General features: G+C 42.3%; 1 pseudogene; it reads right to left on the bottom strand.

Annotated features, from left to right (window-relative positions):
* Nucleotides 1-12,002: 12,002 nt before the first annotated feature.
* Nucleotides 12,003-20,101, bottom strand: LOC140901847 (butyrophilin subfamily 3 member A3-like; annotated as a pseudogene).
* Between the last annotated feature and the right edge of the window lie 619 nt (nucleotides 20,102-20,720).

Below are 20,720 nucleotides of genomic sequence, written 5' to 3'. Positions count from 1 at the left end.
AAATATGATTGGTTATTTCATGTGCCAAGAGCCACTGCAGGGGAGTATGAAGCTTTAAATGTCTTTTGATCTTCCAACAGCAGTTAACTGGATAAAGGGTATTAGATAAATAGATAAATTAGATAAAGGGAATTAGACTGGGCTGAATTAGACTATCTTGACCTTCTGCCTGCCTTTCGTTCAGTGCTATGAACACTGAGAGCTAGATTAGATAAGAGAGGTGTATTTCCATATATTTCTAGCAAATACAGTCATTTACTCAACATAAACCTATTGGACATCACAACTCATATGGCAGTCATCCTTCTAAAGAAAGAGGATATGGATTTTCCGTTATAAAACTCTATTATAATCAGTTCCTCATAATTTAGTGAAATAACCACAGTTGGAGTTGCAAGTGCTCAGTCCCTGCCTGTCAAGGTTCCCTCCCCACTCTGAACTCTAGGGTACAGAAGTGGGGACCTGCATGAAAACCACCTAAGCTTATTTCTACCAGCTTCAGTTAAAACTTCCCCAAGGCACAAAGTCTTTGCCCTTGGATTAGGTAAAATGCTGCCACCACCAAGTGTTTTAGACAAAGAACAGGGAAAGGATCACTTGGAGTTCCTATTTCCCCAAAATATCCCCCCAAGCCCTTACACCCCCTTTTCTGGGGAGGCTTGAGAATAAACAAGATGAGCACAAACCCCTTGGATTTTTAGGACCCAAAAAACCCAATCAGATTCTTAAATATCAGAACTTTATTAGAAGAACAACAACAACAAAAAAAGATAAGAGAACAACTCTGTAAGATCAGAATGGAAGATAATCTTACAGGCAGTCAGATTCAAAACATTGAGGATCCCTCTAGGCAAAACCTTAAGTTACAAAAAGGCACAAAAATAGGAATACACATTTCCTCCAGCACAGCGAATTTACAAGCCAAAACAAAGAAAAACCTAATGCATTTTCTAGCTAGATTACTTACTAACTTTACAGGAGTTGGAGGCTTGCATCCTTGATCTGTTCCCGGTAAAGGTATCACACAGACAGACAAAACCCTTTCCCCCCTCCAGATTTGAAAGTATCTTGTCCCTTCATTGGTCATTTTGGGTCAGGTGCCAGCGAGGTTACCTTATGTTCTTAATCCTTTACAGGTGAAAGGATTTTGCCTCTGGCCAGTAGGGACTTTATAGCACTGTATACAGAAAGGTGGTTACCCTTCCCTTTATATTTATGACACTGCCTTTCCTCAAATGCAATAATTTTGTTTTTCTTCTGGAAAGTTTAAACAAAAACTTTTCTTCCATTTTTGATAAAAGTCTGAATAAATGGTGTTTCTTCATTTTGCTAGGGCTCCCAGCTCCCTTAAAAGGGAGGGAGACCTCTGCCGGATTGCAACCTGGGTTCAGAATCAAACCTGTCTGTCACTGGCAGCAGTGGAATTCCTCATCCCCTGCAGTCCCTGACTCCCTGCCAGTGTTGTGACTCACAGGAGTCAGAGGCTCCTCCAGCCCTCCTTGCTGCAGAGACAGCTTTCTGAGGGAAACACCAATGTTGTATTTCATGTAGCCCCCTTTTCCCCCCACCCCCCATGTGGCTTAAGCCGCCTCCCTGCTGCTTGCTAATCAGAGTGGCTTCTCTCCCCTCCTGGGATGCACTGGGTCCTGGGTTCTTTCTTTCAGCTCCTGGTGCCTCCACCCAAGGTGACTCCTGTCTGTGCTTGGGACACAGGGTTTAACATCTCTTGGGAAAATAACTAATGCTACTTATCTATTTACAAGAAATATAACCCAGCACAATACACTAATACAAGCCCCAACAAATGAAAGGCCACATTCAAAAATAACAGTATCACAAAGGGAACTTTACTGGGGACAGGGAACAAAGTCTGTAGGGAAGCAGCATAAGAACAACCATACTGTGTCAGTCCGATGATCCATCCAGCCCAGTATCCTGTCTTCTGACAGTGGCCGGTGCTTGATGTATCAGAGGGAATGAACAGAACAGGGCAATTTATCTAATGATCCATTCCCTTTCATCCAGTCCCATAGTCAGAGGCTTAGGGAAACCCAGAGCACTGGATTGCATCAGTGACCATCTTGGTTAATAACCGTTGAAGGAGTTATCCTCCATGAACTTATCTTATTCTTTTTTTTAAAAAAAATATATTTTTGGTCTCCACAACATGTTGCCCCTACTATACCCCTTCCCCCAAGGCCTCACCCCTACCCCGCCTCTTTCCGGTCCCAGTCTACCTCTTTCTGCCCTGTTCCACCCCTCTCCTAAGAGCATCCAACCCTCGTTCCATCTCTTCCTTTCCCCACTCCTCCCCCACAGTGCCTCCTGCCCTCTGCAGAACAGCTGATCAGTGGCAGGCAGGAGGGGCTGGGTTGGAGGGGGAGGAGCTGATTGATGGGGCCTGCTGGGGAGTGCAATTTCTGTCTTGGAAAAACTGTACCTCTTTCACTAGAGCTCACACAAGCCCTTCAGTAGGAAAATGTTCATTAGGCCCCAGACTAGAGGGCATGGGGATGATCTTAATTCGGACTATAGGGGATATATTAGCTCTGTGCTTGGCTCTGTCGCTGGAATACTGTGTGCAGTTCTGGTGACCCCAACTGAAGAAAGAAGTTGTCAAACTGGAGAGGGTTCAGAGAAGAGCACCGGAATGGTTAAAGGATTAGATAACATGTGGTATTGTGATAGACTCAAAGAGCTCAATCTATTTAGCTTACCAAAGAGAAGGGGTGACTTGATTACACTCTATATGTATGTAGATAGAGAACAAACATGTGATAATAGGCTCTTCAGTCTATCAGAAAATGGTCTAGCAAAATCCAATGGCTAGAAATTGAAACTAGGAAAGTCAGACTAGAAATAAGGTGTAAATGTTTAAGAGTGAGGGTGATTAGCCATTGTAACAATTTAGCAAGGGTTGTGGTGGATCTTCCAGCACTTGTAATTTTTCAAATCAAGATTGTATGTTTTTTCTAAGGGGGGAAGTTCTCTGCCCCATGTTATAGATGATGAGAGTGCTTCCTTCCAGCCCTAGACAGTATGATGTTCATTGTGTCACTTGCTCCCTCACAGCTACTCTCCAATAAATACAGCTTTTGATATTTTAACCATTAGTTACCTTTGCTCTTGGCCATATTATTAGAAAAGGTGCTATTGTTAGCTTGAAATATATTTTTTCTTTTTTAGGAGACTTGGAAAAGAGAATAAGTAAGTCTGGGTCCTTTTTCTTCAGTGTGCTCTACTGTTGTGTAGAAGTCTTGTAGAATGAAAAGAAAATTGTTGATTTATTAGACCTCACCACACTTTCCTGTTTTTGATAAAGCAGAATACTTGGCTAATTTTGTCAATAACATATGTGAGCACTTGCTGGTTCTGAGCAGTGCTGCTCATACATTGTTGAAATTTAAATAGACTCACCACTCCTGGTTTGTATTCTCCAAGAACCATAACACTCTTGCAGAGAGGCAGTATGAAAGGCCATGTACACATTAGAAGGACTCTGCATTGAAACAGCAAATGGAATGCAGCTCATGATGTAAATGATGTTACTGCTCCTTTCATAGCAGAACCCATATTAGCAGAGGAGCGTAGTGTGTCATATTCACCTTTTCTAATTAGTTGTGGCCATGAAGCTTTTTCTTAAATTGATTAAAGGAAGAATATAACCTTCTCTATCTACTATGTGGTGGGATAGGAATGGGGCTAGCCCACAGATTGAATAGCTAGCTCACTACGCATGGCCAATATTTATGTTAATCAACAAAGAAAGGATCTCATTCACCCTCTTCAATTCATATGTCAATGGACATACATTGAACTATTTTCTTCTCCTCCACATTTTTCTTTTGCAGAGGAACCCCAGGAGTAAATGGGTGAGTTTGCCTACTTTACTCAATACTTACAGTCCACTGACCAAACTTCATGTGCCCTGTATTGGTTGCAACAACTTCAACTGCAGAAGGGATGCTATCATTTCATGCCCGTGGATCTGGGAAGCGGAAGGTCTGTGTAGAAGACTCTGGAATTGTGGTATGTTATGGAGCTGAGACCTCACCAGCACTTTGCAAAGAAAGTCAGAGACGTAGGGGTTCAAGGGCAGTCAGGCATGTGAGGAAAAAATATCCACATGCTACAGGAACTAAACAGATCCATTGAGTGAAAAAGCTCTGGATGGGGAGTGTCGCAGGACCGAATTGCTAGTGCTGTGCCTGACCTTGTAGTAGCTGAGGCCATGTGGGCACTCCACCCTGTGCGTCAGGAATGGAGGGAGAAATGTCTTCCCCAAAGAGCTGCCCCCAAACTGGAAACCCACATCCTGTGCAGAGCCCCCAGTGTTGGCTCTTTGACATTACCCCTGCAAAGGAAGGGCTGACAGTCACACAGGAATGTTCGCTAGACCAGGAAATAGAATCTAGTTATTCTGTCTTCCAGTCCGGTGTATTCGCTGTGACAGCAAGGTGTTGGAGGAAACTTTCGAAGGGAATGTGTCTATTTCAGGTGGAAAAAAACTTTTTGGATGAAAAAAAGAACAAGAAAGAAGCAAAAGCACCTCAGTGGAATCAAAAGTTTCTATTCCTCCGTATTAAAAAGGAACATTCTGATTTTTCACTTAAAAATGAAGGAGCCATTGTTAAGGTTCGATTCAGTTACCCAGTCATGTGGGGGCAGTGTAGGCACAGGTGCCAACGTTTTGATTTCCTCAGGGGCGCTTGACCACCTCTCTGCCCCAGGCACTGCCCCTACTATATACCTTTCCCCAAGACACCACTCCTGCCCCACCTCTTCCCGCTCCCACTCCGCCTCTTCCTGCCCCATTGCACCCCCTCTCCCAAGAGCACCCCACACTCGTTCTGCCTCTTTCTTCCCTGGCTCCTCCCCACCATCGCCTCCTGCCCTCTGCAGAAGAACCAATCAGTGGCGGGTAGTAGGCGGGCAAGGAGCTGAATGGCAGGGCCTGCTGGTGAGTGCAATTTCTATCTCAACAAAGCTCTACCCCTTTCACTGGAGCTCACACAAGCCCTTCAGTAGGAAAGTTTTCACTGGGCCCCAGGCCAGAGTGCATGATGATGATCTTAATGAGGACTATAGGGGTTTTATTAGCTCTGTGTTTGGCTCTATTGCTGGAATACTGTGTGCACTTCTGGGTTTTGTTTACACTAGAAAATTAGGTAGATTTTATAGAAGTCGATTTTTAGAAAGCGATTTTATACAGTCAATTGTGTGTTGTCCCCACTAGTGTCCACAGTACCGAGGCTAGCATCGACATTTGGAGCAGTGCACTGTGGGTAGCTATCCCACAGTTCCCGCAGTCTCCGCCACCCTTTGGAATTCTGGGTTAAGCTCCCAATGCCTGATGGGGCAAAAACATTGTTGTGGGTGGTTTTGGGAACATGTCGTCAGTCGTCCCTTCCTCCATGAAAGCAATGGCAGACAATCGTTTGGTGCCTTTTTTCCGTGCAGGTGCTATACTGCTTTCAGCAGACGATGCAGAAGGTCTGGAAACCGTCTTCATCATCCACCACTTCCGCTGCCACTCTGCTTTCCTGGTGCCATGAATCCACCTCGCAGGTCCTCTCATCGTTCTTTACAAATATCTATTCTCTGCTGCTTCCATTGCCACTCTGCTCTCCTGGTGGTCTCATAGGACCACTTCCGCAAAAACTCTGCTCGGCTGCTCTTGACTCACCATACCACGGCAAGCATGCAGCCTGCTCAGCTGTTGTGTCCTGACAGCAGATGGTGCAGAAGGTCTGCAAACCATCTTTGTCATCCACTGCTTCCACTGCCACTCTGCTCTCCTGGTGCCATGAATCCACCTCGCAGGTCCTCTCATCATTCTTTATAAATATCTATTCTCTGCTGCGTCTGCTGCAACTCTGCTCTCCTGCTCTCCTGCTGGTCTCGCAGGGCCACTTCCACTGCAACTCTGCTGTCCTGTAGATGCCATACTACAGCAAGCATGGAGCCCGGTCAGATCACTGCGGCAGTTATGAGCATTGTGAACACCTCATGCATTATCATGCAGAACCAGAACCTGCAAAAGCAGGCGAGGAGGCAATGGCAGCGCGGTGATGAGAGTGATGAGGACATGGTCACAGACTTCTCTCAAAGCACAGGCCCTGGCAATTTGACCATCCTTGTGGCAATGGGGCAGGCTCATGCCATGGAACACTGATTCTGGGCCTGGGAAAGAAGCACAGGCTGGTGGGACCACATAGTGTTGCAGGTGTGGGATGATTCCCCATGGCTGCAAAACTTTCGCATGCATAAGGACACTTTCATGGAACTTTGTGATTTGCTTTCCCCTGCCCTGAAGCGCAAGAATACCAAGATGAGAGCAGCCCTCACAGTTCACAAGCAAGTGGTGATAGCCCTCTGGAAGCTTGCAATGCCAGACAGCTACCAGTCAGTCGGGAATCAATTTAGAGTGGGCAAATCTACTGTGGGGGCTGCAGTGATCCAAGTAGCCAAAGCAATCACTGAGTTGCTGCTATCAAGGGTAGTGACTCTGGGAAATGTGCAGGTCATAGTGGATGGCTCTGCTGCAAAGGGATTCCCTAACTGTGGTGGGGCGATAGACGGAACCCATATCCCTATCTTGGGACTGGACGACCTTGGCAGCCAGTACATAAACCACAAGGGGTACTTTTCAATGGTGCTGCAAGCACTGGTGGATCACAAGGGACGTTTCACCATCATCAACATGGAATGGCTGGAAAAGATCCACGATGCTTGCATCTTCAGGAACTCTGGTCTGTATGAACAGCTGCAGCAAGAGACTTACTTTCCAGACCAGAAAATAACTGTTGGAGATGTTGAAATGCCTACAGTTATCCTTTGGGATCCAGCCTACCCCTTAATGCCATGGCTCATGAAGCCATACACAGGCACCTTGGACAGTAGTCAGGAGCTGTTCAACTATAGGCTGAGCAAGTGCAGAAGGGTGGTAGAATGTGCATTTGGATGTTTAAAAGCATGCTGGCGCAGTTTACTGACTCAGTTAGACCTCAGCGAAACCAATATTCCCATTGTTATTACTGCTTGCTGTGTGGTCCACAATATTTGTGAGAGTAAGGGGGAGACGTTTATGGTGGGGTGGGAAGTTGAGTCAAATCGCCTGGCCACTGATTACGCACAGCCAGACACCAGGGCATTTAGAAGAGCACAGCGGGGTGCGCTGTACATCAGAGAAGCTTTGAAAACCAGTTTCATGGCTGACCAGGCTACGGTGTGACAGTCCTGTATGTTTCTCCTTGAGGAAAACCCACCCCCTTGGTTCACTCTACTTCCCTATAAGCCAACAGCCCTCCCGTACCCCCTTCGATCACCACTTACAGAGGCAATAAAGTCATTCTTATTTTAAAATCATGCATTCTTTATTAATTCGTCACACAAATAGGGGGATAACTGTCAAGGTCCCCAGGGAGGGGTGGGGGAGGAGGGAAGCACTGGGTGGGGTGGTGGATGAGGGGAGGAGGGAAGGACAAGGTCACACTGCACTTTAAAACTTATTGAATGCCAGCCTTCTGTTGCTTGGACGGTCCTCTGGGGTGGAGTGGTTGGGTGCCCCAGTAGGGTGCACTAGAGAGTTTACAGTGGCGCAGCTGGATCAGTGCAACTGCACCACTGTAAGTTCTCCAGTGTAGCCGTTCTGATGGGAGACAGCTCTCCAGTTGATTTAATTAATCTACCCCCAACAAGCAGCCATAACTATGTCAGCAGGAGAAGCTCTCCCACTGATATAGCGCTTTCCACACCGGCACTCAGATCAGTGTAACTTACATTCCTTGGGGGGTGGGGGGAGAGGGAAGGGCTTATTCACACCCCTGAGTGACATAACTTATACCGACCTATATATAGCCAAAATGTGTGTGTATATAGACAAAATCTCACTTAATCCTTATTTTGAGGGCATAAGTGAGTCTTTGCGGTGAATAGCCCTGGTGTAATCCCTTAGTGACAGATAGATTCATAGTTTCTAATATTAACAAAGGCCTAGTCCTCAGTGATTCCTTTACCTTGGTAAGGACTGATACCTCTGTGATTCATGTCTTGGAAAATTTCAGCATGCTATTGTCTTCATGAATCTGACTCAGGGCTGGATTACCCAATAGGCAGACTAAGCACATGCTTAGGGCACCAGCAAAGCAGGGGGCACCAAAAAAATGAGATTTTTTTTGGAAAAAATTGATATTTGATATTTCAAAAAAAGCTTTGAAGTAGTCATCATGGGAAAAATCAGAACTTTGTTAGACTTCCTTACACTCCACTACACACTCTTCCCCCATTTTTCTGTTCTCTTTTTATTACTTATCCCCACCTAAAACAGGGGGGCGTCCTACTAACATAGATAGAAATAATGCGAGGAAATCAGATCCTGTCATGTATTGCAATAGATATATATATACACATAAAAATAGTGTACATTGTGTAATTTTTTTTTAAGTTCAGATAACTGAGATAAGGGGCAGGATGAATCGTAACCAACTGAGTGGAGCACAGAAACGTAAACTGGAGGAAGAAAAGAAACAAAAAACTAGTGAAATTTTCCAAAATCTTCCAAAGCTGAAATCATTTTTGAAAGCAAATCCATCAGAAGCAACATCTTCTCTCAGTAGCACAGACATCGTTCCAAAACCTGTAGGTGTTTCAGAGACTGACCCTTCTTCTATTGGTGAAACAAACACCATTCCAGAACATGAGGACGTGTCAGAGACTGTAACTGATCATCCTACTCCTGGTGGTAAAACAGACATTGTTCTAGAAGGTGTAGATGTGTCAGACTGAACCTGATCATGCTGTAAATAATAGAAGAAAAGATCCTGGTATGTGGGTTGATTTCAGTGCCGATGATGTAGCTTAATGGATAGATCGTGGACCAAATGACTGTGAACACCACACTGGGCCATTTGAGAAATCACATCAGACTTTTACCAATGGCAAACAAGCAAGATATTGTCCACAAAAAATATTTTTCGGCATGAAAGTGAATGGTGAGAAATAAACTCGAGAATGGCTACTGTATTCACCATCAACAGGGCCTGTGTACTGTTTTGTTTGCAAACTTTTTACATATAAACCTTCAACATCCCGGTTCGCTGCAGATGGATTTAGTGACTGGCAGAATACTGTTTTAATTGAACAACAAGAAAATAGCACTACTTACAGAGATTCAATGTTGACATATTTAAATCGAAGACAGGGCTTTGGATTGACACAAAAATTGGAAGAACACATTAAAGGGGAGCATGAATACTGGCAACATGTTTTACAGCGTGTTATAGCTGTTATTCAAACATTAGCTGAACGTGGTCTGCCTTTCTGAGGATCAAATGACACATTTGGATCATTGCAAGAATGGAAATTTCTTGGGATTGTTGGAGCTTGTGGCTCAGTTTGACCCATTTTTAGCAGGCCATATCTCAAAATATGGGAATGCTGGCAAAGGTGTGAATGCAAGACAAGATGTGATGAACTCATTGTTCTAATGAGTGACAAAGTTCGTTCAGCTATTGTGGATGAAATAAGTACTGCCGGGTACTTCAGTTTATCTGTCGACTCTACACCTGATCTTTCACATATTGTTCAATTGAGTACTAAGATATGTGTCTCCCACAGATAGAAAACCAGTTGAACAATTTATAACATTCCTCAATTTGAAAAGCCACACTGGTGAAGAAATTGCAAATCAAGTACTGCATTATCTGTGCCAAGTTTGCAAAATAGATGTCTCCAAGTGCAGAGGTCAATCTTATGACAACACTGCCAACATGTCAGGGCGTTATCAAGGAATGCAGAAGAAGCTTTTAGAACAGAACAAATATGCCATATTCATACCATATTCATTCATGCACACTCTCTCAATCTTGTTGGCCGTAGTGTTGTTGATTGTTGTCTGGTGGCAGTAAGTTTTTTCTCAACAGTCCAGTTACTTTATACATTTTTCTCTACCTCAACACACCGATGGGCAGTTCTTAAAACATATTTGGGCAATGATCGTGTGTTAAAATCTCTTTCTAATACTCGCTGTGAGGCACATGCAATGGCAACAAGTGCAATTCTGGAGTCCTACTCAAAGATTGTGGATGCATTAGAAAGTATAGCTGAAGACCAATCACAAAAGGGAAAAACTATGCGAGAGACAGAAAACATTGCAAACAAGATGCAAGAACTAGAGTTTATATTCATGTTGACCATGTGGAATGAAATTTTACAACACTTTTACCACACACGTCAAGCTCTCCAAGAAAAAGTATTGGATTTGAAAACATGTGCAGACCTCTGTCAATCATTAGCAGACCACTTACACACTTTGAGGAATGATTTCGAAAGATTTGAAGACATATCAAAAGATATCTTGCCTGATACTAACTACAAAGAAGCCCAGTCCCGCAAGCGAATCAGGAAAAAACAAGCAAATGATAGCAGTGCAACAGAAACAGCATTGAATCCTAGAGACAAATTTCTCGTTTCTACTTACTACGCTATAACTGATACACTTGAAGCTCATATGAAGAGGAGAGGTGAAGTGTACAAAGAAGTATCAAGTAGATTTTCTTTTCTAAACAATATGGACTTATCTGACTGTCAAGGTTCCTTCCCCACTCTGAACTCTAGGGTACAGATGTGGGGACCTGCATGAAAACCTCCTAAGCTTACTTTTACCAGCTTAGGTTAAAACTTCCCCAAGATACAAACTATTTTACCTTTTGCCCTTGGACTTTCGCTGCCACCACCAAACGTCTAACTGGTATTATTAGGAAAGAGTCTGTTTGGAAATGTCTTTCCGCCCAAAATCGTCCCAAACGTTACACCCCCTTTTCCTGGGGAAGGCTTGATAAAAATCCTCACCAATTTGCATAGGTGACCACAGACCCAAACCCTTGGATCTTAAGAACAATGAAAAAGCATTCAGTTTCTTAAAAGAAGAATTTAAGAGAAGAAAAGGTAAAAAGAATCACCACTGTAAAATCAGGATGGTAAATACCTTACAGGGTAATTAGATTCAAAACATAGAGAATCCCTCTAGGCAAAACCTTAAGTTACAAAAAGACACAAAAACAGGAATATCCATTCCATTCAGCACAGCTTATTTTACTCAGCCATTTAAAGAAGTCAGAATCTAACGCATATCTAGCTAGATTACTTACTAAGTTCTAAGATTCCATTCCTGTCCTGTCCCTGGGAAAAGCATCACACAGATACAGAGAGAGAGGCTTTGTTTCTTCCTCCTCCCAGCTTTTGAAAGTATCTTGTCTCCTCATTGGTCATTTTGGTCAGGTGCTAGCGAAGTTATCCTAGCTTCTTAACCCTTTACAGGTGAAAGGGTTTTTCCTCTGGCCAGGAGGAATTTTAAAGGTGTTTACCCTTCCCTTTATATTTATGACACTGACGAACAATATTCACAAGGTTCCCAAAAGCTAGTTGACTCATACCCTGTTTACTTGAACATGAATCTCTGTGGAGAAGTACAGCAGTTCCACTGTTATATGCGCGCAAAGTTTAATGAAAGAGGAAAAATGAAATTCAGTCACATTGATCTTCATGACACAATATTGAAAGATGGAATACAATGTGTATTTCCAAATGTAGAGATTGCACTATGTATTTTTCTAACATTGATGATTACTAACTGCTCTGCAAAATGCTCTTTTTCTCAGCTGAAAAGAATAAAAAACCCTCAGAGAACAACAATGTGTCAGGGCAGACTTGATTCACTTTCCCTATTGTGTATGGAAGCGGACATGCTTCGTCAAGTCAGCTTCGATGAACTTATCCAGAATTTTGCAATCAGAAAATCTAGAAAGAAGCTATTTTAATTTCAGCATACATGTAAGTTTTGTGTCATTTCGAAAAATAAATTTTTTTTTACGGTATAGTATTTTTTTTATATTGAATTACATATGAGGGGGGACACCATAATCTTTTCAGTACTTAGGGCCTATAAAGGTCTTAATCCAGCCCTGATCTGACTCATATGGAAATATTCCTAACACCTTATGTTATATCACATCATAAATATATTTACTTTCTTTCATTGTTTCCTTTTCATTTACTGCAAACACAGGGAATCACATTTCAACATTAAGAAAAGGAGTACTTGTGGCACCTTAGAGACTAACAAATTTATTTGAGCATAAGCTTTCATGAGCTACAGCTCACTTCATCAGATGCATTCAGTGGAACATACAGTGGGGAGATTTATATACACAGAGAACATGAAACAAAGGGTGTCACCATACACACTGTAAGGAGAGTTATCAGGTAAGCTGAGCTATTACCAGCAAGGGGGGAGGGGGACTTTTGTAGTGATAATCAAGGTGGGCCATTTCCAGCAGTTGACAAGAACGTCTGAGGAACAGTGGGGGGCGGGGAGGGGACAAGTACGCCTTTTCTTTTTGCGGATACAGACTAACATGGCTGCTACTCTGAAACCTGTCATTTCAACATTAATTGCTCTTATAAGTTTCCCAAAGCCTTATTTCAGCAAAAAAACAGGTTTAAAAATTTGGTCAGATTCTCTCCGTGTAGGATAAACTTGCCTTAGAAGACAGGAAACAGATAGTTTTACTTGCAAATTATCTCCTCATTCATTCTTTCCGCCAATTCTCTGATTATGCAGAGAATCTGACCACATAAAGCAGCAGATGGCCCGTCACCTGTGAAATGTCAGGATGCTTTTGGAGGCCCCTTGCCTCTGCACATCAACCCCACACATATCACCTGACTTAGCAGGACAGCTTCTGAGTGAGTCAGACAAAACCATGAGTGAACAGGAACAGATACTAACTGGCAGAATGATTGGGGTGGGAAAAGAGGGCCATCAAACTGAAGTTTAGGGAGAGCTGACAAATAAAGAAAGGGGTCCAGAACAATTAAGTGTAGATGAACTGAAATAAATGGGACTGATCATGAGACCTAAAATCTGCTGAAGAAGACTGAAGTGAAGCTTTAATTGAGGAAGAAGATTTTTTACCAGAGAAATATTTTGAGTTGCTGAAATTTCTAGGAGGTCCCATGAATACACCCAAGGGAAATGAGTGATCAGAGGACTGAGATTCTCACCCGGCTTATTGAGAAATTCCAGGTCTTGCCCTAGTTCTGAATGAACCTTGTGGACCAAGAGCAAATCCATTATGACCAAACATAATTCCCAAGCAGACAACCAGCAGGAGTCAATTACTCCTGTTTTCTGTGCCTGTGTTATAAAAGGCCTTGCATTTTATCCTTTACCCAGTGCATATTGGGAAATGTAAGTGATTTCTCCATGTACATGAGCAACCCCATTTTAAAACTGTTAATGATTCTGGAACAATGTCAAGGGATGCCCATAGAGTAATGTAGGGCAGAATGCTAGCCTGCATATTATGTATTTTGATGACAAGATCTGTTTATGACAGAAGGAAACAAACTTTTCTGATGAGCCAGCAATAGCAATAGTCACTGTTGGTCAATACCCCAAAATAAATCCTAATTCCCTTTATATCACCTGGATGCCTACTGCAAACTTAAAAGCACACAGCCATAACATAACATAAGCACAGAACAAACTCACCCATCTCCTGTAATTTTTAAGCAGCTTCTCAAATCAGCACAGCAACTGCTATGTTAAACTTTTCTTCCAAAATGATAGAATCATAGAAATGTACGGCTGAAAGGGACTTCGAGAGGTCATCAAGTCCCAGCACCTGCACAGGGGCAGGATCAAGTAATCCTAGACCATCCCTGACAGGGTTTTGTCCAACCTGTTCTAAAAAAACCTCCAGCGATGGGGATTTTCACAGGCTTCCTGGGACTGTGTCAAAATCAAGATATAGAATATGTTCATATAAATTTCCTTTCACTTGCCCAGTCACTTACTCAAGCGAGATGTTGTGTCATTATTATCTGAAAAAAAGTAAAATGCTTTTTGAAAATGAGACACTTTCATCTTAGAATAATTTTGATGGAAACAGTCACTGGCATGAATGCTAAATCTGGAATCCTGAACCATTCATTGGTGTCTGTTTTGGCCTTGAATATATTTAAATGTGAGGAACTTACAAATTCTCTTGTCAGAACAAGGGACCTGTCTGGTAAGCAAATATAATTTACAGACCCTTATATTTCATTTTCTGAATGTGGCCATATTACTACGTACTACGTAAACCTAGACCATCCCTGACAGGGTTTTGTCCAACCTGTTCTAATTTCAGTTTTTGTTTCTTTTTATTATAATTAAAGACTTCCATATCATGTTTTAACATTTTCACCTAAATACATAAAAAGAAAAGGAGTACTTGTGGCACCTTAGAGACTAACCAATTTATTTGAGCATAAGCTTTCGTGAGCTACAGCTCACTTCATCGGATGCATACTGTGGAAACTGCAGAAGACATTATATACACAGAGACCATGAAACAATACCTCCTTCCACCCCACTCTCCTGCTGGTAATAGCTTATCTAAAGTGATCACTCTCCTTACAATGTGTATGATAATCAAGTTGGGCCATTTCCAGGACAAATCCAGGTTTTCTCACCCTCCGCTCCCCCCCCCCCCCCACACAAACTCACTCTCCTGCTGGTAATAGCCCATCCAAAGTGACCACTCTCTTTACAATGTGTATGATAATCAAGTTGGGCCATTTCCAGCACAAATCCAGGTTTTCTCACCTCCCCCCCCCTTGTTTTTTTTCCAAAAAACCACACACACAAACTCACTCTCCTGCTGGTAATAGCTTATCCAAAGTGACCACTCTCCTTACAATGTGTATGAAAATCAAGGTGGGCCATTTCCAGCACAAATCCAGGTTTTCTCACCCCCCCTCCCCAAAAACACACACACACAAACTCACTCTCCTGCTGGTAATAGCTTATCCAAAGTGACCACTCTCCCTACAATGTGCGTGATAATCAAGGTGGGCCATTTCCAGCACAAATCCAGGTTTTCTCACCCCCACCCCCACACAAACTCACTCTCCTGCTGGTAATAGCTCATCCAAACTGACCACTCTCCTTACAATGTGTATGATAATCAAGGTGGGCCAATTTATAAGGTACAGCAGCAAGAAGGGCTATGCTAAGAAATAAAATGACCAGTAAAGCAGCCATCCAAGGGGAGGCAGTCAGGAAGAAAACATCTGAAAAATATGTGAAAATGTCAGTAACGTTCCCCTAATTCTTAAGAAACATCTTGAAAATTATAAGGCCAACCAAATGGAGTTACTCAGGTTAATTTATATGCGTCATTTATATGTATGTACTGACATTAATTAACCCTTTCAACAACCATATGAAGTTGATGGGATAAGTATTATTACCCCCCCCCCCACTTGAGGTATGGAAAATGAGAGAAGTTGAGTAAATTCTCGGAGGTGATAATGGAAGTCAGTAGCAGGGCTTGAACTCAATACAGAATCCCTGTGCTCAACAGATATAAACAGGACAACTCACCTGGGTGAGGACTATAAAGCATGAGTAAGGGCTGTAAAATCTGCCCAATAACCACTAAATAACAAGGAAAAGTTAAAGGAATGTTAATGTTGGAAAATTAAGCACACAAGAATCAGGAAAGGCCAAAATGAAAGTTATATATAGCACCTTAACTCTGCCCTTTTCCCAGAATGCATTAGTGCATTGAATGAGACAGAATTTTCCATATCTTTAGTAAGATTGAAAATGCCATGCAACTTTGTTACATATTCATGTGCAATGAAAGCCATTAGAACCTGGGATCATTGTGCAGAAAGAAAATTCTTAATAATCTACTTGTGCAAATTATGATTTTTTAAAAAGTTTTAACACGGCTTTATCAAAATGGGTTTTGCTGGAAACTGACAGGCAAATATTTAAAAGAAGATAACTACTAGTTCATATAGCAGGCATTTCAATGGTAGATCTCAAAATATTTTACAAAGGAGGTCAGTATCATTATCCCCATTTGTGGGAAAACTGAGGCACAGAACAGGGAATGAATATGTCCAGCGTCACTGAACAGGTGAACAGCACATTGAGGAATAGAACTCAGGCTTCCTAAATCCTCACCTAGTACTCCATCTGCTAGGTCGGACAACATGGGTATTTATTTCTTACCAGAAAGGAGAGAGAAAAACAGGACCCATCTCATTAACCAAGCAGCCTCTTTATTCCTCCTTACAATCACTTACCCCAAATCTGCACTCACCTGAAATCAGGACTCTGGACTCGCTCTCTGTCTTTAGCATGCTGTTGATTATTTTGCAGGAAATTTCATTGTCTGATCCTGGTTCTATGTTAATGGAACTTTCAATAGTGTAGGTTCCAGCAGGTGTCTTTGTGCTTATGGTGGTTGGCTTTTCTGTTCGGTTTTGTCCTTTACTGTCTAGCCAGAGCACTTGGGGCTCAGGGAACCATCCCTCTGACCTGCAGGTGAGGACGATCCCCTGACCCGCATAATCATCCAGGAAAATGGAAGACTCACCACCCCTAGCTACAAAAAAAGAGTTTTTTTTTTAAAAAAAACTTGTCATGCCTTGCGCAAACAGAGCAGAGTCAGGGGAATTCCCCCACAGATGGCACCTTGTGTACAAAAGCCGCTTTTAAGGTCCATCACAATTTGGGAGCTGATCTTTTCATTAGAGGGAAATTCCCAGCCTCTCTTTCCCACTGAGCTTTGGTACGGGTTTCTCCCCTCATGTAAATCTGAAGCACTTTCATCATCATCAAGTTCATACAAAGATGTTGTGCCTCAATGTTCACTGCAGTCAGTAGTATCTTATTTTCCTTGATATCATTTCAGAATCTATAAGAAGAGTGAAATCCTGTGTGGACAAACTCTCTCTCTCTTATTCACTTGTGGCTAAGAGGTTAAGAGAGCCAAGTTGCTAGTGAGTTGGTTCATTCGACCATCTTGCTAATAAGCATTTGAGGCCAAGTCTATAGTTTTTAAGGCTAGAATGGACCATTCTTTTACAATGCAGGACATAGATTTAACCTGATTGTTTCTGGGTTGAGACCAGTGGCTTGTGGTGGTATCTTTTGGAAAGATATCCAATCTTGATGTAAAAGGGATGGAGAATTGACCAAATACTTTTGTAGTCTGTTCCAAAGGTTAATTACCCTTATTTAAAAGAAATTGAACCATATTTCCAATTTGAACTTTGCTGACCTTAAATTTAAGGCACTGGATCTTGTTTTTGCCTTTGTCTGTGTGATGAAAAAGCCTTCTAATATCTGAAATCTCTTCCCCATGAAAGTAATTATAAACTGTAATCAAACCACCTCTTAAACACCTTTTTGTTAAACTAAAAGGATTGAGCTTCTTTAGTCTCTCACCGTGAGGCCGGCTTTCTAGGGCTTCAATATTTTTGTGTCTGTTTTCTGAAACCACAAATCATTCTCACAGCTCTTCTCATTTGTGGTGTAATTCTGGACACGAAAAAAGAGGTGCAGAAAGGCTTAATTGAGCTCCTTCTCTCTTTCTTTCAATAACAAAATATCTGGTAATAAATGATTCAATATTACCTTCACTTACCTGTCATATCCAGTTCAATCACCACCTCATCATACCAGTTCTCAGAAACCACTCAGCACATGTAATTCCCTGTATCAGAAGCCTGGACATTCTTCAGCTTTAGAGACATGTTCCCTGTGTTCATTTCATGTTGAAAGAACTCCATTCAACCCTGGTATCTCTGATCCTGTTTTTCTTCTTTGTTTCCTCTGTTATAAGAACTCACATCTATATTTTCCTGGGGTCAAACAAGTCTCCAGTGGAGAGTGATGTCCCCAGGGATACTCGTGGCTATCACCTGGCAAGGGAGGGTAACGTCTTCTCTGAGGAATCCAATACAGGCGATTCAGGGTGAGTGATTTTATATTCACCTGTAGATAGATACAGATAGACATTTTCTCTGTTTCAGATCATTAATCAGTGAATGAACTTTATGATGTAGAAGCAGCCTCAGATGAAATGAGATAATGATAAAGTTCCTGCACTGAATTTTACAGTTGTATTTTCAGTTTTTAAATGTTGAATGGGATAATGAAATTGGTGCTTCAGGCTGTGATTTTAGGCACTATGTGGACTCTAATTATCCCTGCGAAGTTCACTAAAGTCCCGAGGAGCTTTACACAGTTCAGCTGGATCAGCTACAGTTCTGCCCAGCGCCCATGATCCCATATTCCCATATGCAGGAATGGGCAGGAGTCAGCAATCCTTGCAAAGTGCCCCAGAGACAGTGCCCCAGAAACAGCCTCTTCAGGCACTCCTAGGGTGATGCACATTCCTAGCCATGTGAGTTGCCGACAAGGCCCCTAAAGCACTCCTGTGGCTGAGAGCTTCCTAAGGGCACTGTTAGGAGTGCTGGTGCTAGTGTAGGATCCTGGCCTGTATTTTGGCCTGTATTTTGAGTTTTGCTTGCCTGTTTGGTTTTTTGATACACGGACATTCTTACTAATATGTGTGAACAAAGGACAAAGACACAGTGTATGTTGCTCAGGGACTCCCTTAGTCACTAAGGGAGTCAAGACTGCCTAGCCAGATGGGTTTGTTAGTATAATGGGAACAGATAAGAGAAGTTAAAGTGTTACTGGGCATGGTGGGAGTATGATATATGAGCGCACATTTGAAGACTGCCTCAACTCCTGTCTCAAGGCAAGGTCAAGTAACCGGTCGGGAGGGGTAAGGGGAGATGCAGGGGGAGGGAGAACACTAAAAGGCCAGAGAAATGCCTGCCCCTGATCGTAGCACAACCTCACTCCTTACCCCTCCCATGGGGTACAAAAAAGGTGGGACAAAGACCCCAGGTCCATGACCTCCCCAAATGGAACATGACCATAAGTTGCAAGGGGTGGGACCGTGGGCATGCATTTCAGGTATAATGATGACTGCATAGGAGCGGGGAGTCAGGACACTAGGAAACAAGGCTCTGTGGCATCAGAGTTATGATAAACATGCTTGCTGGAAATTAACACCAATAAACATTGCATTGCCTGCACTTCGGACTGCTGGTCTTCTGCTTTCTGTCTGTGTGGCAGGAACCAGGGGAGAGGGTAAAGGGAAAGCCCTCTAACAGGCACATCTACGCTGCAGTTAGACAACTGTGGCTGGTCTGTACCAGCTGACTCGGGCTTGCAGGGCACAGGCTAAGGGGCGGTTTAATTGCAGTGTAGATGTTTGGGCTCAGCTGCATTTTCTCAGGTACAAAAGCTTTAGAAAGCTGAGTTAATATTAGTACCCCAATTGTACAGCTAAGGAATCCAAGGCAGAGAAAGATGAAGAGACCTGCCCAAAGTCACAAAGGGAGTCAATGGGCAAGTCAAGAATAGAACCCAGGTCTTCTAACACTCAATATTGTGCCCTAACTAATAAACCAGATTAATCAGAAATGGGACTTACAGCCTTCTGAAATAACCTCTGAAATAATTTCTCATTGTTCGGTGAACAGATGTTTCACCACAAAACTCATGTGGACCAGTGTATGATAGATAGAGATGAATCTTACATTTTTATTGGTTTCAGAGTAACAGCCGTGTTAGTCTGTATTCGCAAAAAGGAAAGGAGTACTTGTGGCACCTTAGAGACTAACCAATTTATTTGAGCATAAGCTTTCGTGAGCTACAGCTCACTTCATCTTATGCTCAAATAAGTGAGCTGTAGCTCATGAAAGCTTATGCTCAAATAAATTGGTTAGTCTCTAAGGTGCCACAAGTACTCCTTTTCTTTTTACATTTTTACTGGGCTGCCTGGTGCTTGTCTGATGGCATATAAAATTATTTGCCTCTGAATAGACTTAGGAGTTTCATAGTGTGATGAGGGATTTGAAGCCTCCCATGAATGACGTTCAGTGAATATTCTGTGTCGGTATTGCATATGGCATTAGAGTTAAGCCATTTCTCTGCACATTGGGGTGAACAAAGAAGTGAACTGCATTGCACTGACAAATGAAAATGTTAGACACTATTAAAAATAAGGAAACCTTAGATTGTTGGTGCATATGATTTTTTTCCTCACCCTGGCAATGATTAATTACTTCATTAAAATAAATTCAACAAATAACTTTGTTTACCTCTTATCAAGTAGGGTATCTGTAGAAATGTCAGTATCTGAATAGCTGTTATCCATGGGAATAAGGAATCCATTGCTGGGCAGACATTCAAATTACCAATACATCAACAAACTTCTCAAAAGGCAACATGCTGGGGCAGGTATAATAAGGTACTCCCAGGCCCTTGAAAGGCAAGCACAATACATTTCAGTGTTATTGCTGTACAAGAAAGAGCAATACATTAGCGAGCAATGCTGCAATCCTTATTGCTATTGACTGACTTTTCTGATCGTTGCTCAAAAAACACATCCAAATCAAGTTTGTTACAGAGGTTCAGAGTTCTCCCCAGGTGCTGAACTAAGCAAAAAAATAGTTAAGAAAATGTAGTAATGTTACATGGGTCAGATCCTTAACTTGGATCAATGGGGTTACATCAGTTTACAACAACTGAGGATCTGGCCTCAAATTGTAAAGAAGGTAGAACATCTCTGTCTCATCCTTCAAATCCACTTCCCCAAAAGGATAGAGAGGCTGGATGTTTGAGCATCAAAATCACAATTAAATTATTAAGCCCATTCCATTAAGTGTAAAAGATTATCAAAATCTCCCTTGTCTGAAACAAATTTCTTCTAACCACCCTGCTTAAAGATCTCTAGTAGAGAGGAATGTCTTAAATTCTGTGGCGTGTAAACCTAAAACATTCAAAAATACCT

This window comes from Lepidochelys kempii, chromosome 23 (genome assembly GCF_965140285.1).
Source record: "Lepidochelys kempii isolate rLepKem1 chromosome 23, rLepKem1.hap1, whole genome shotgun sequence".
NCBI lineage: Eukaryota > Metazoa > Chordata > Testudines > Cheloniidae > Lepidochelys > Lepidochelys kempii.
This window is presented reverse-complemented; position numbering and strand designations above follow the sequence as displayed.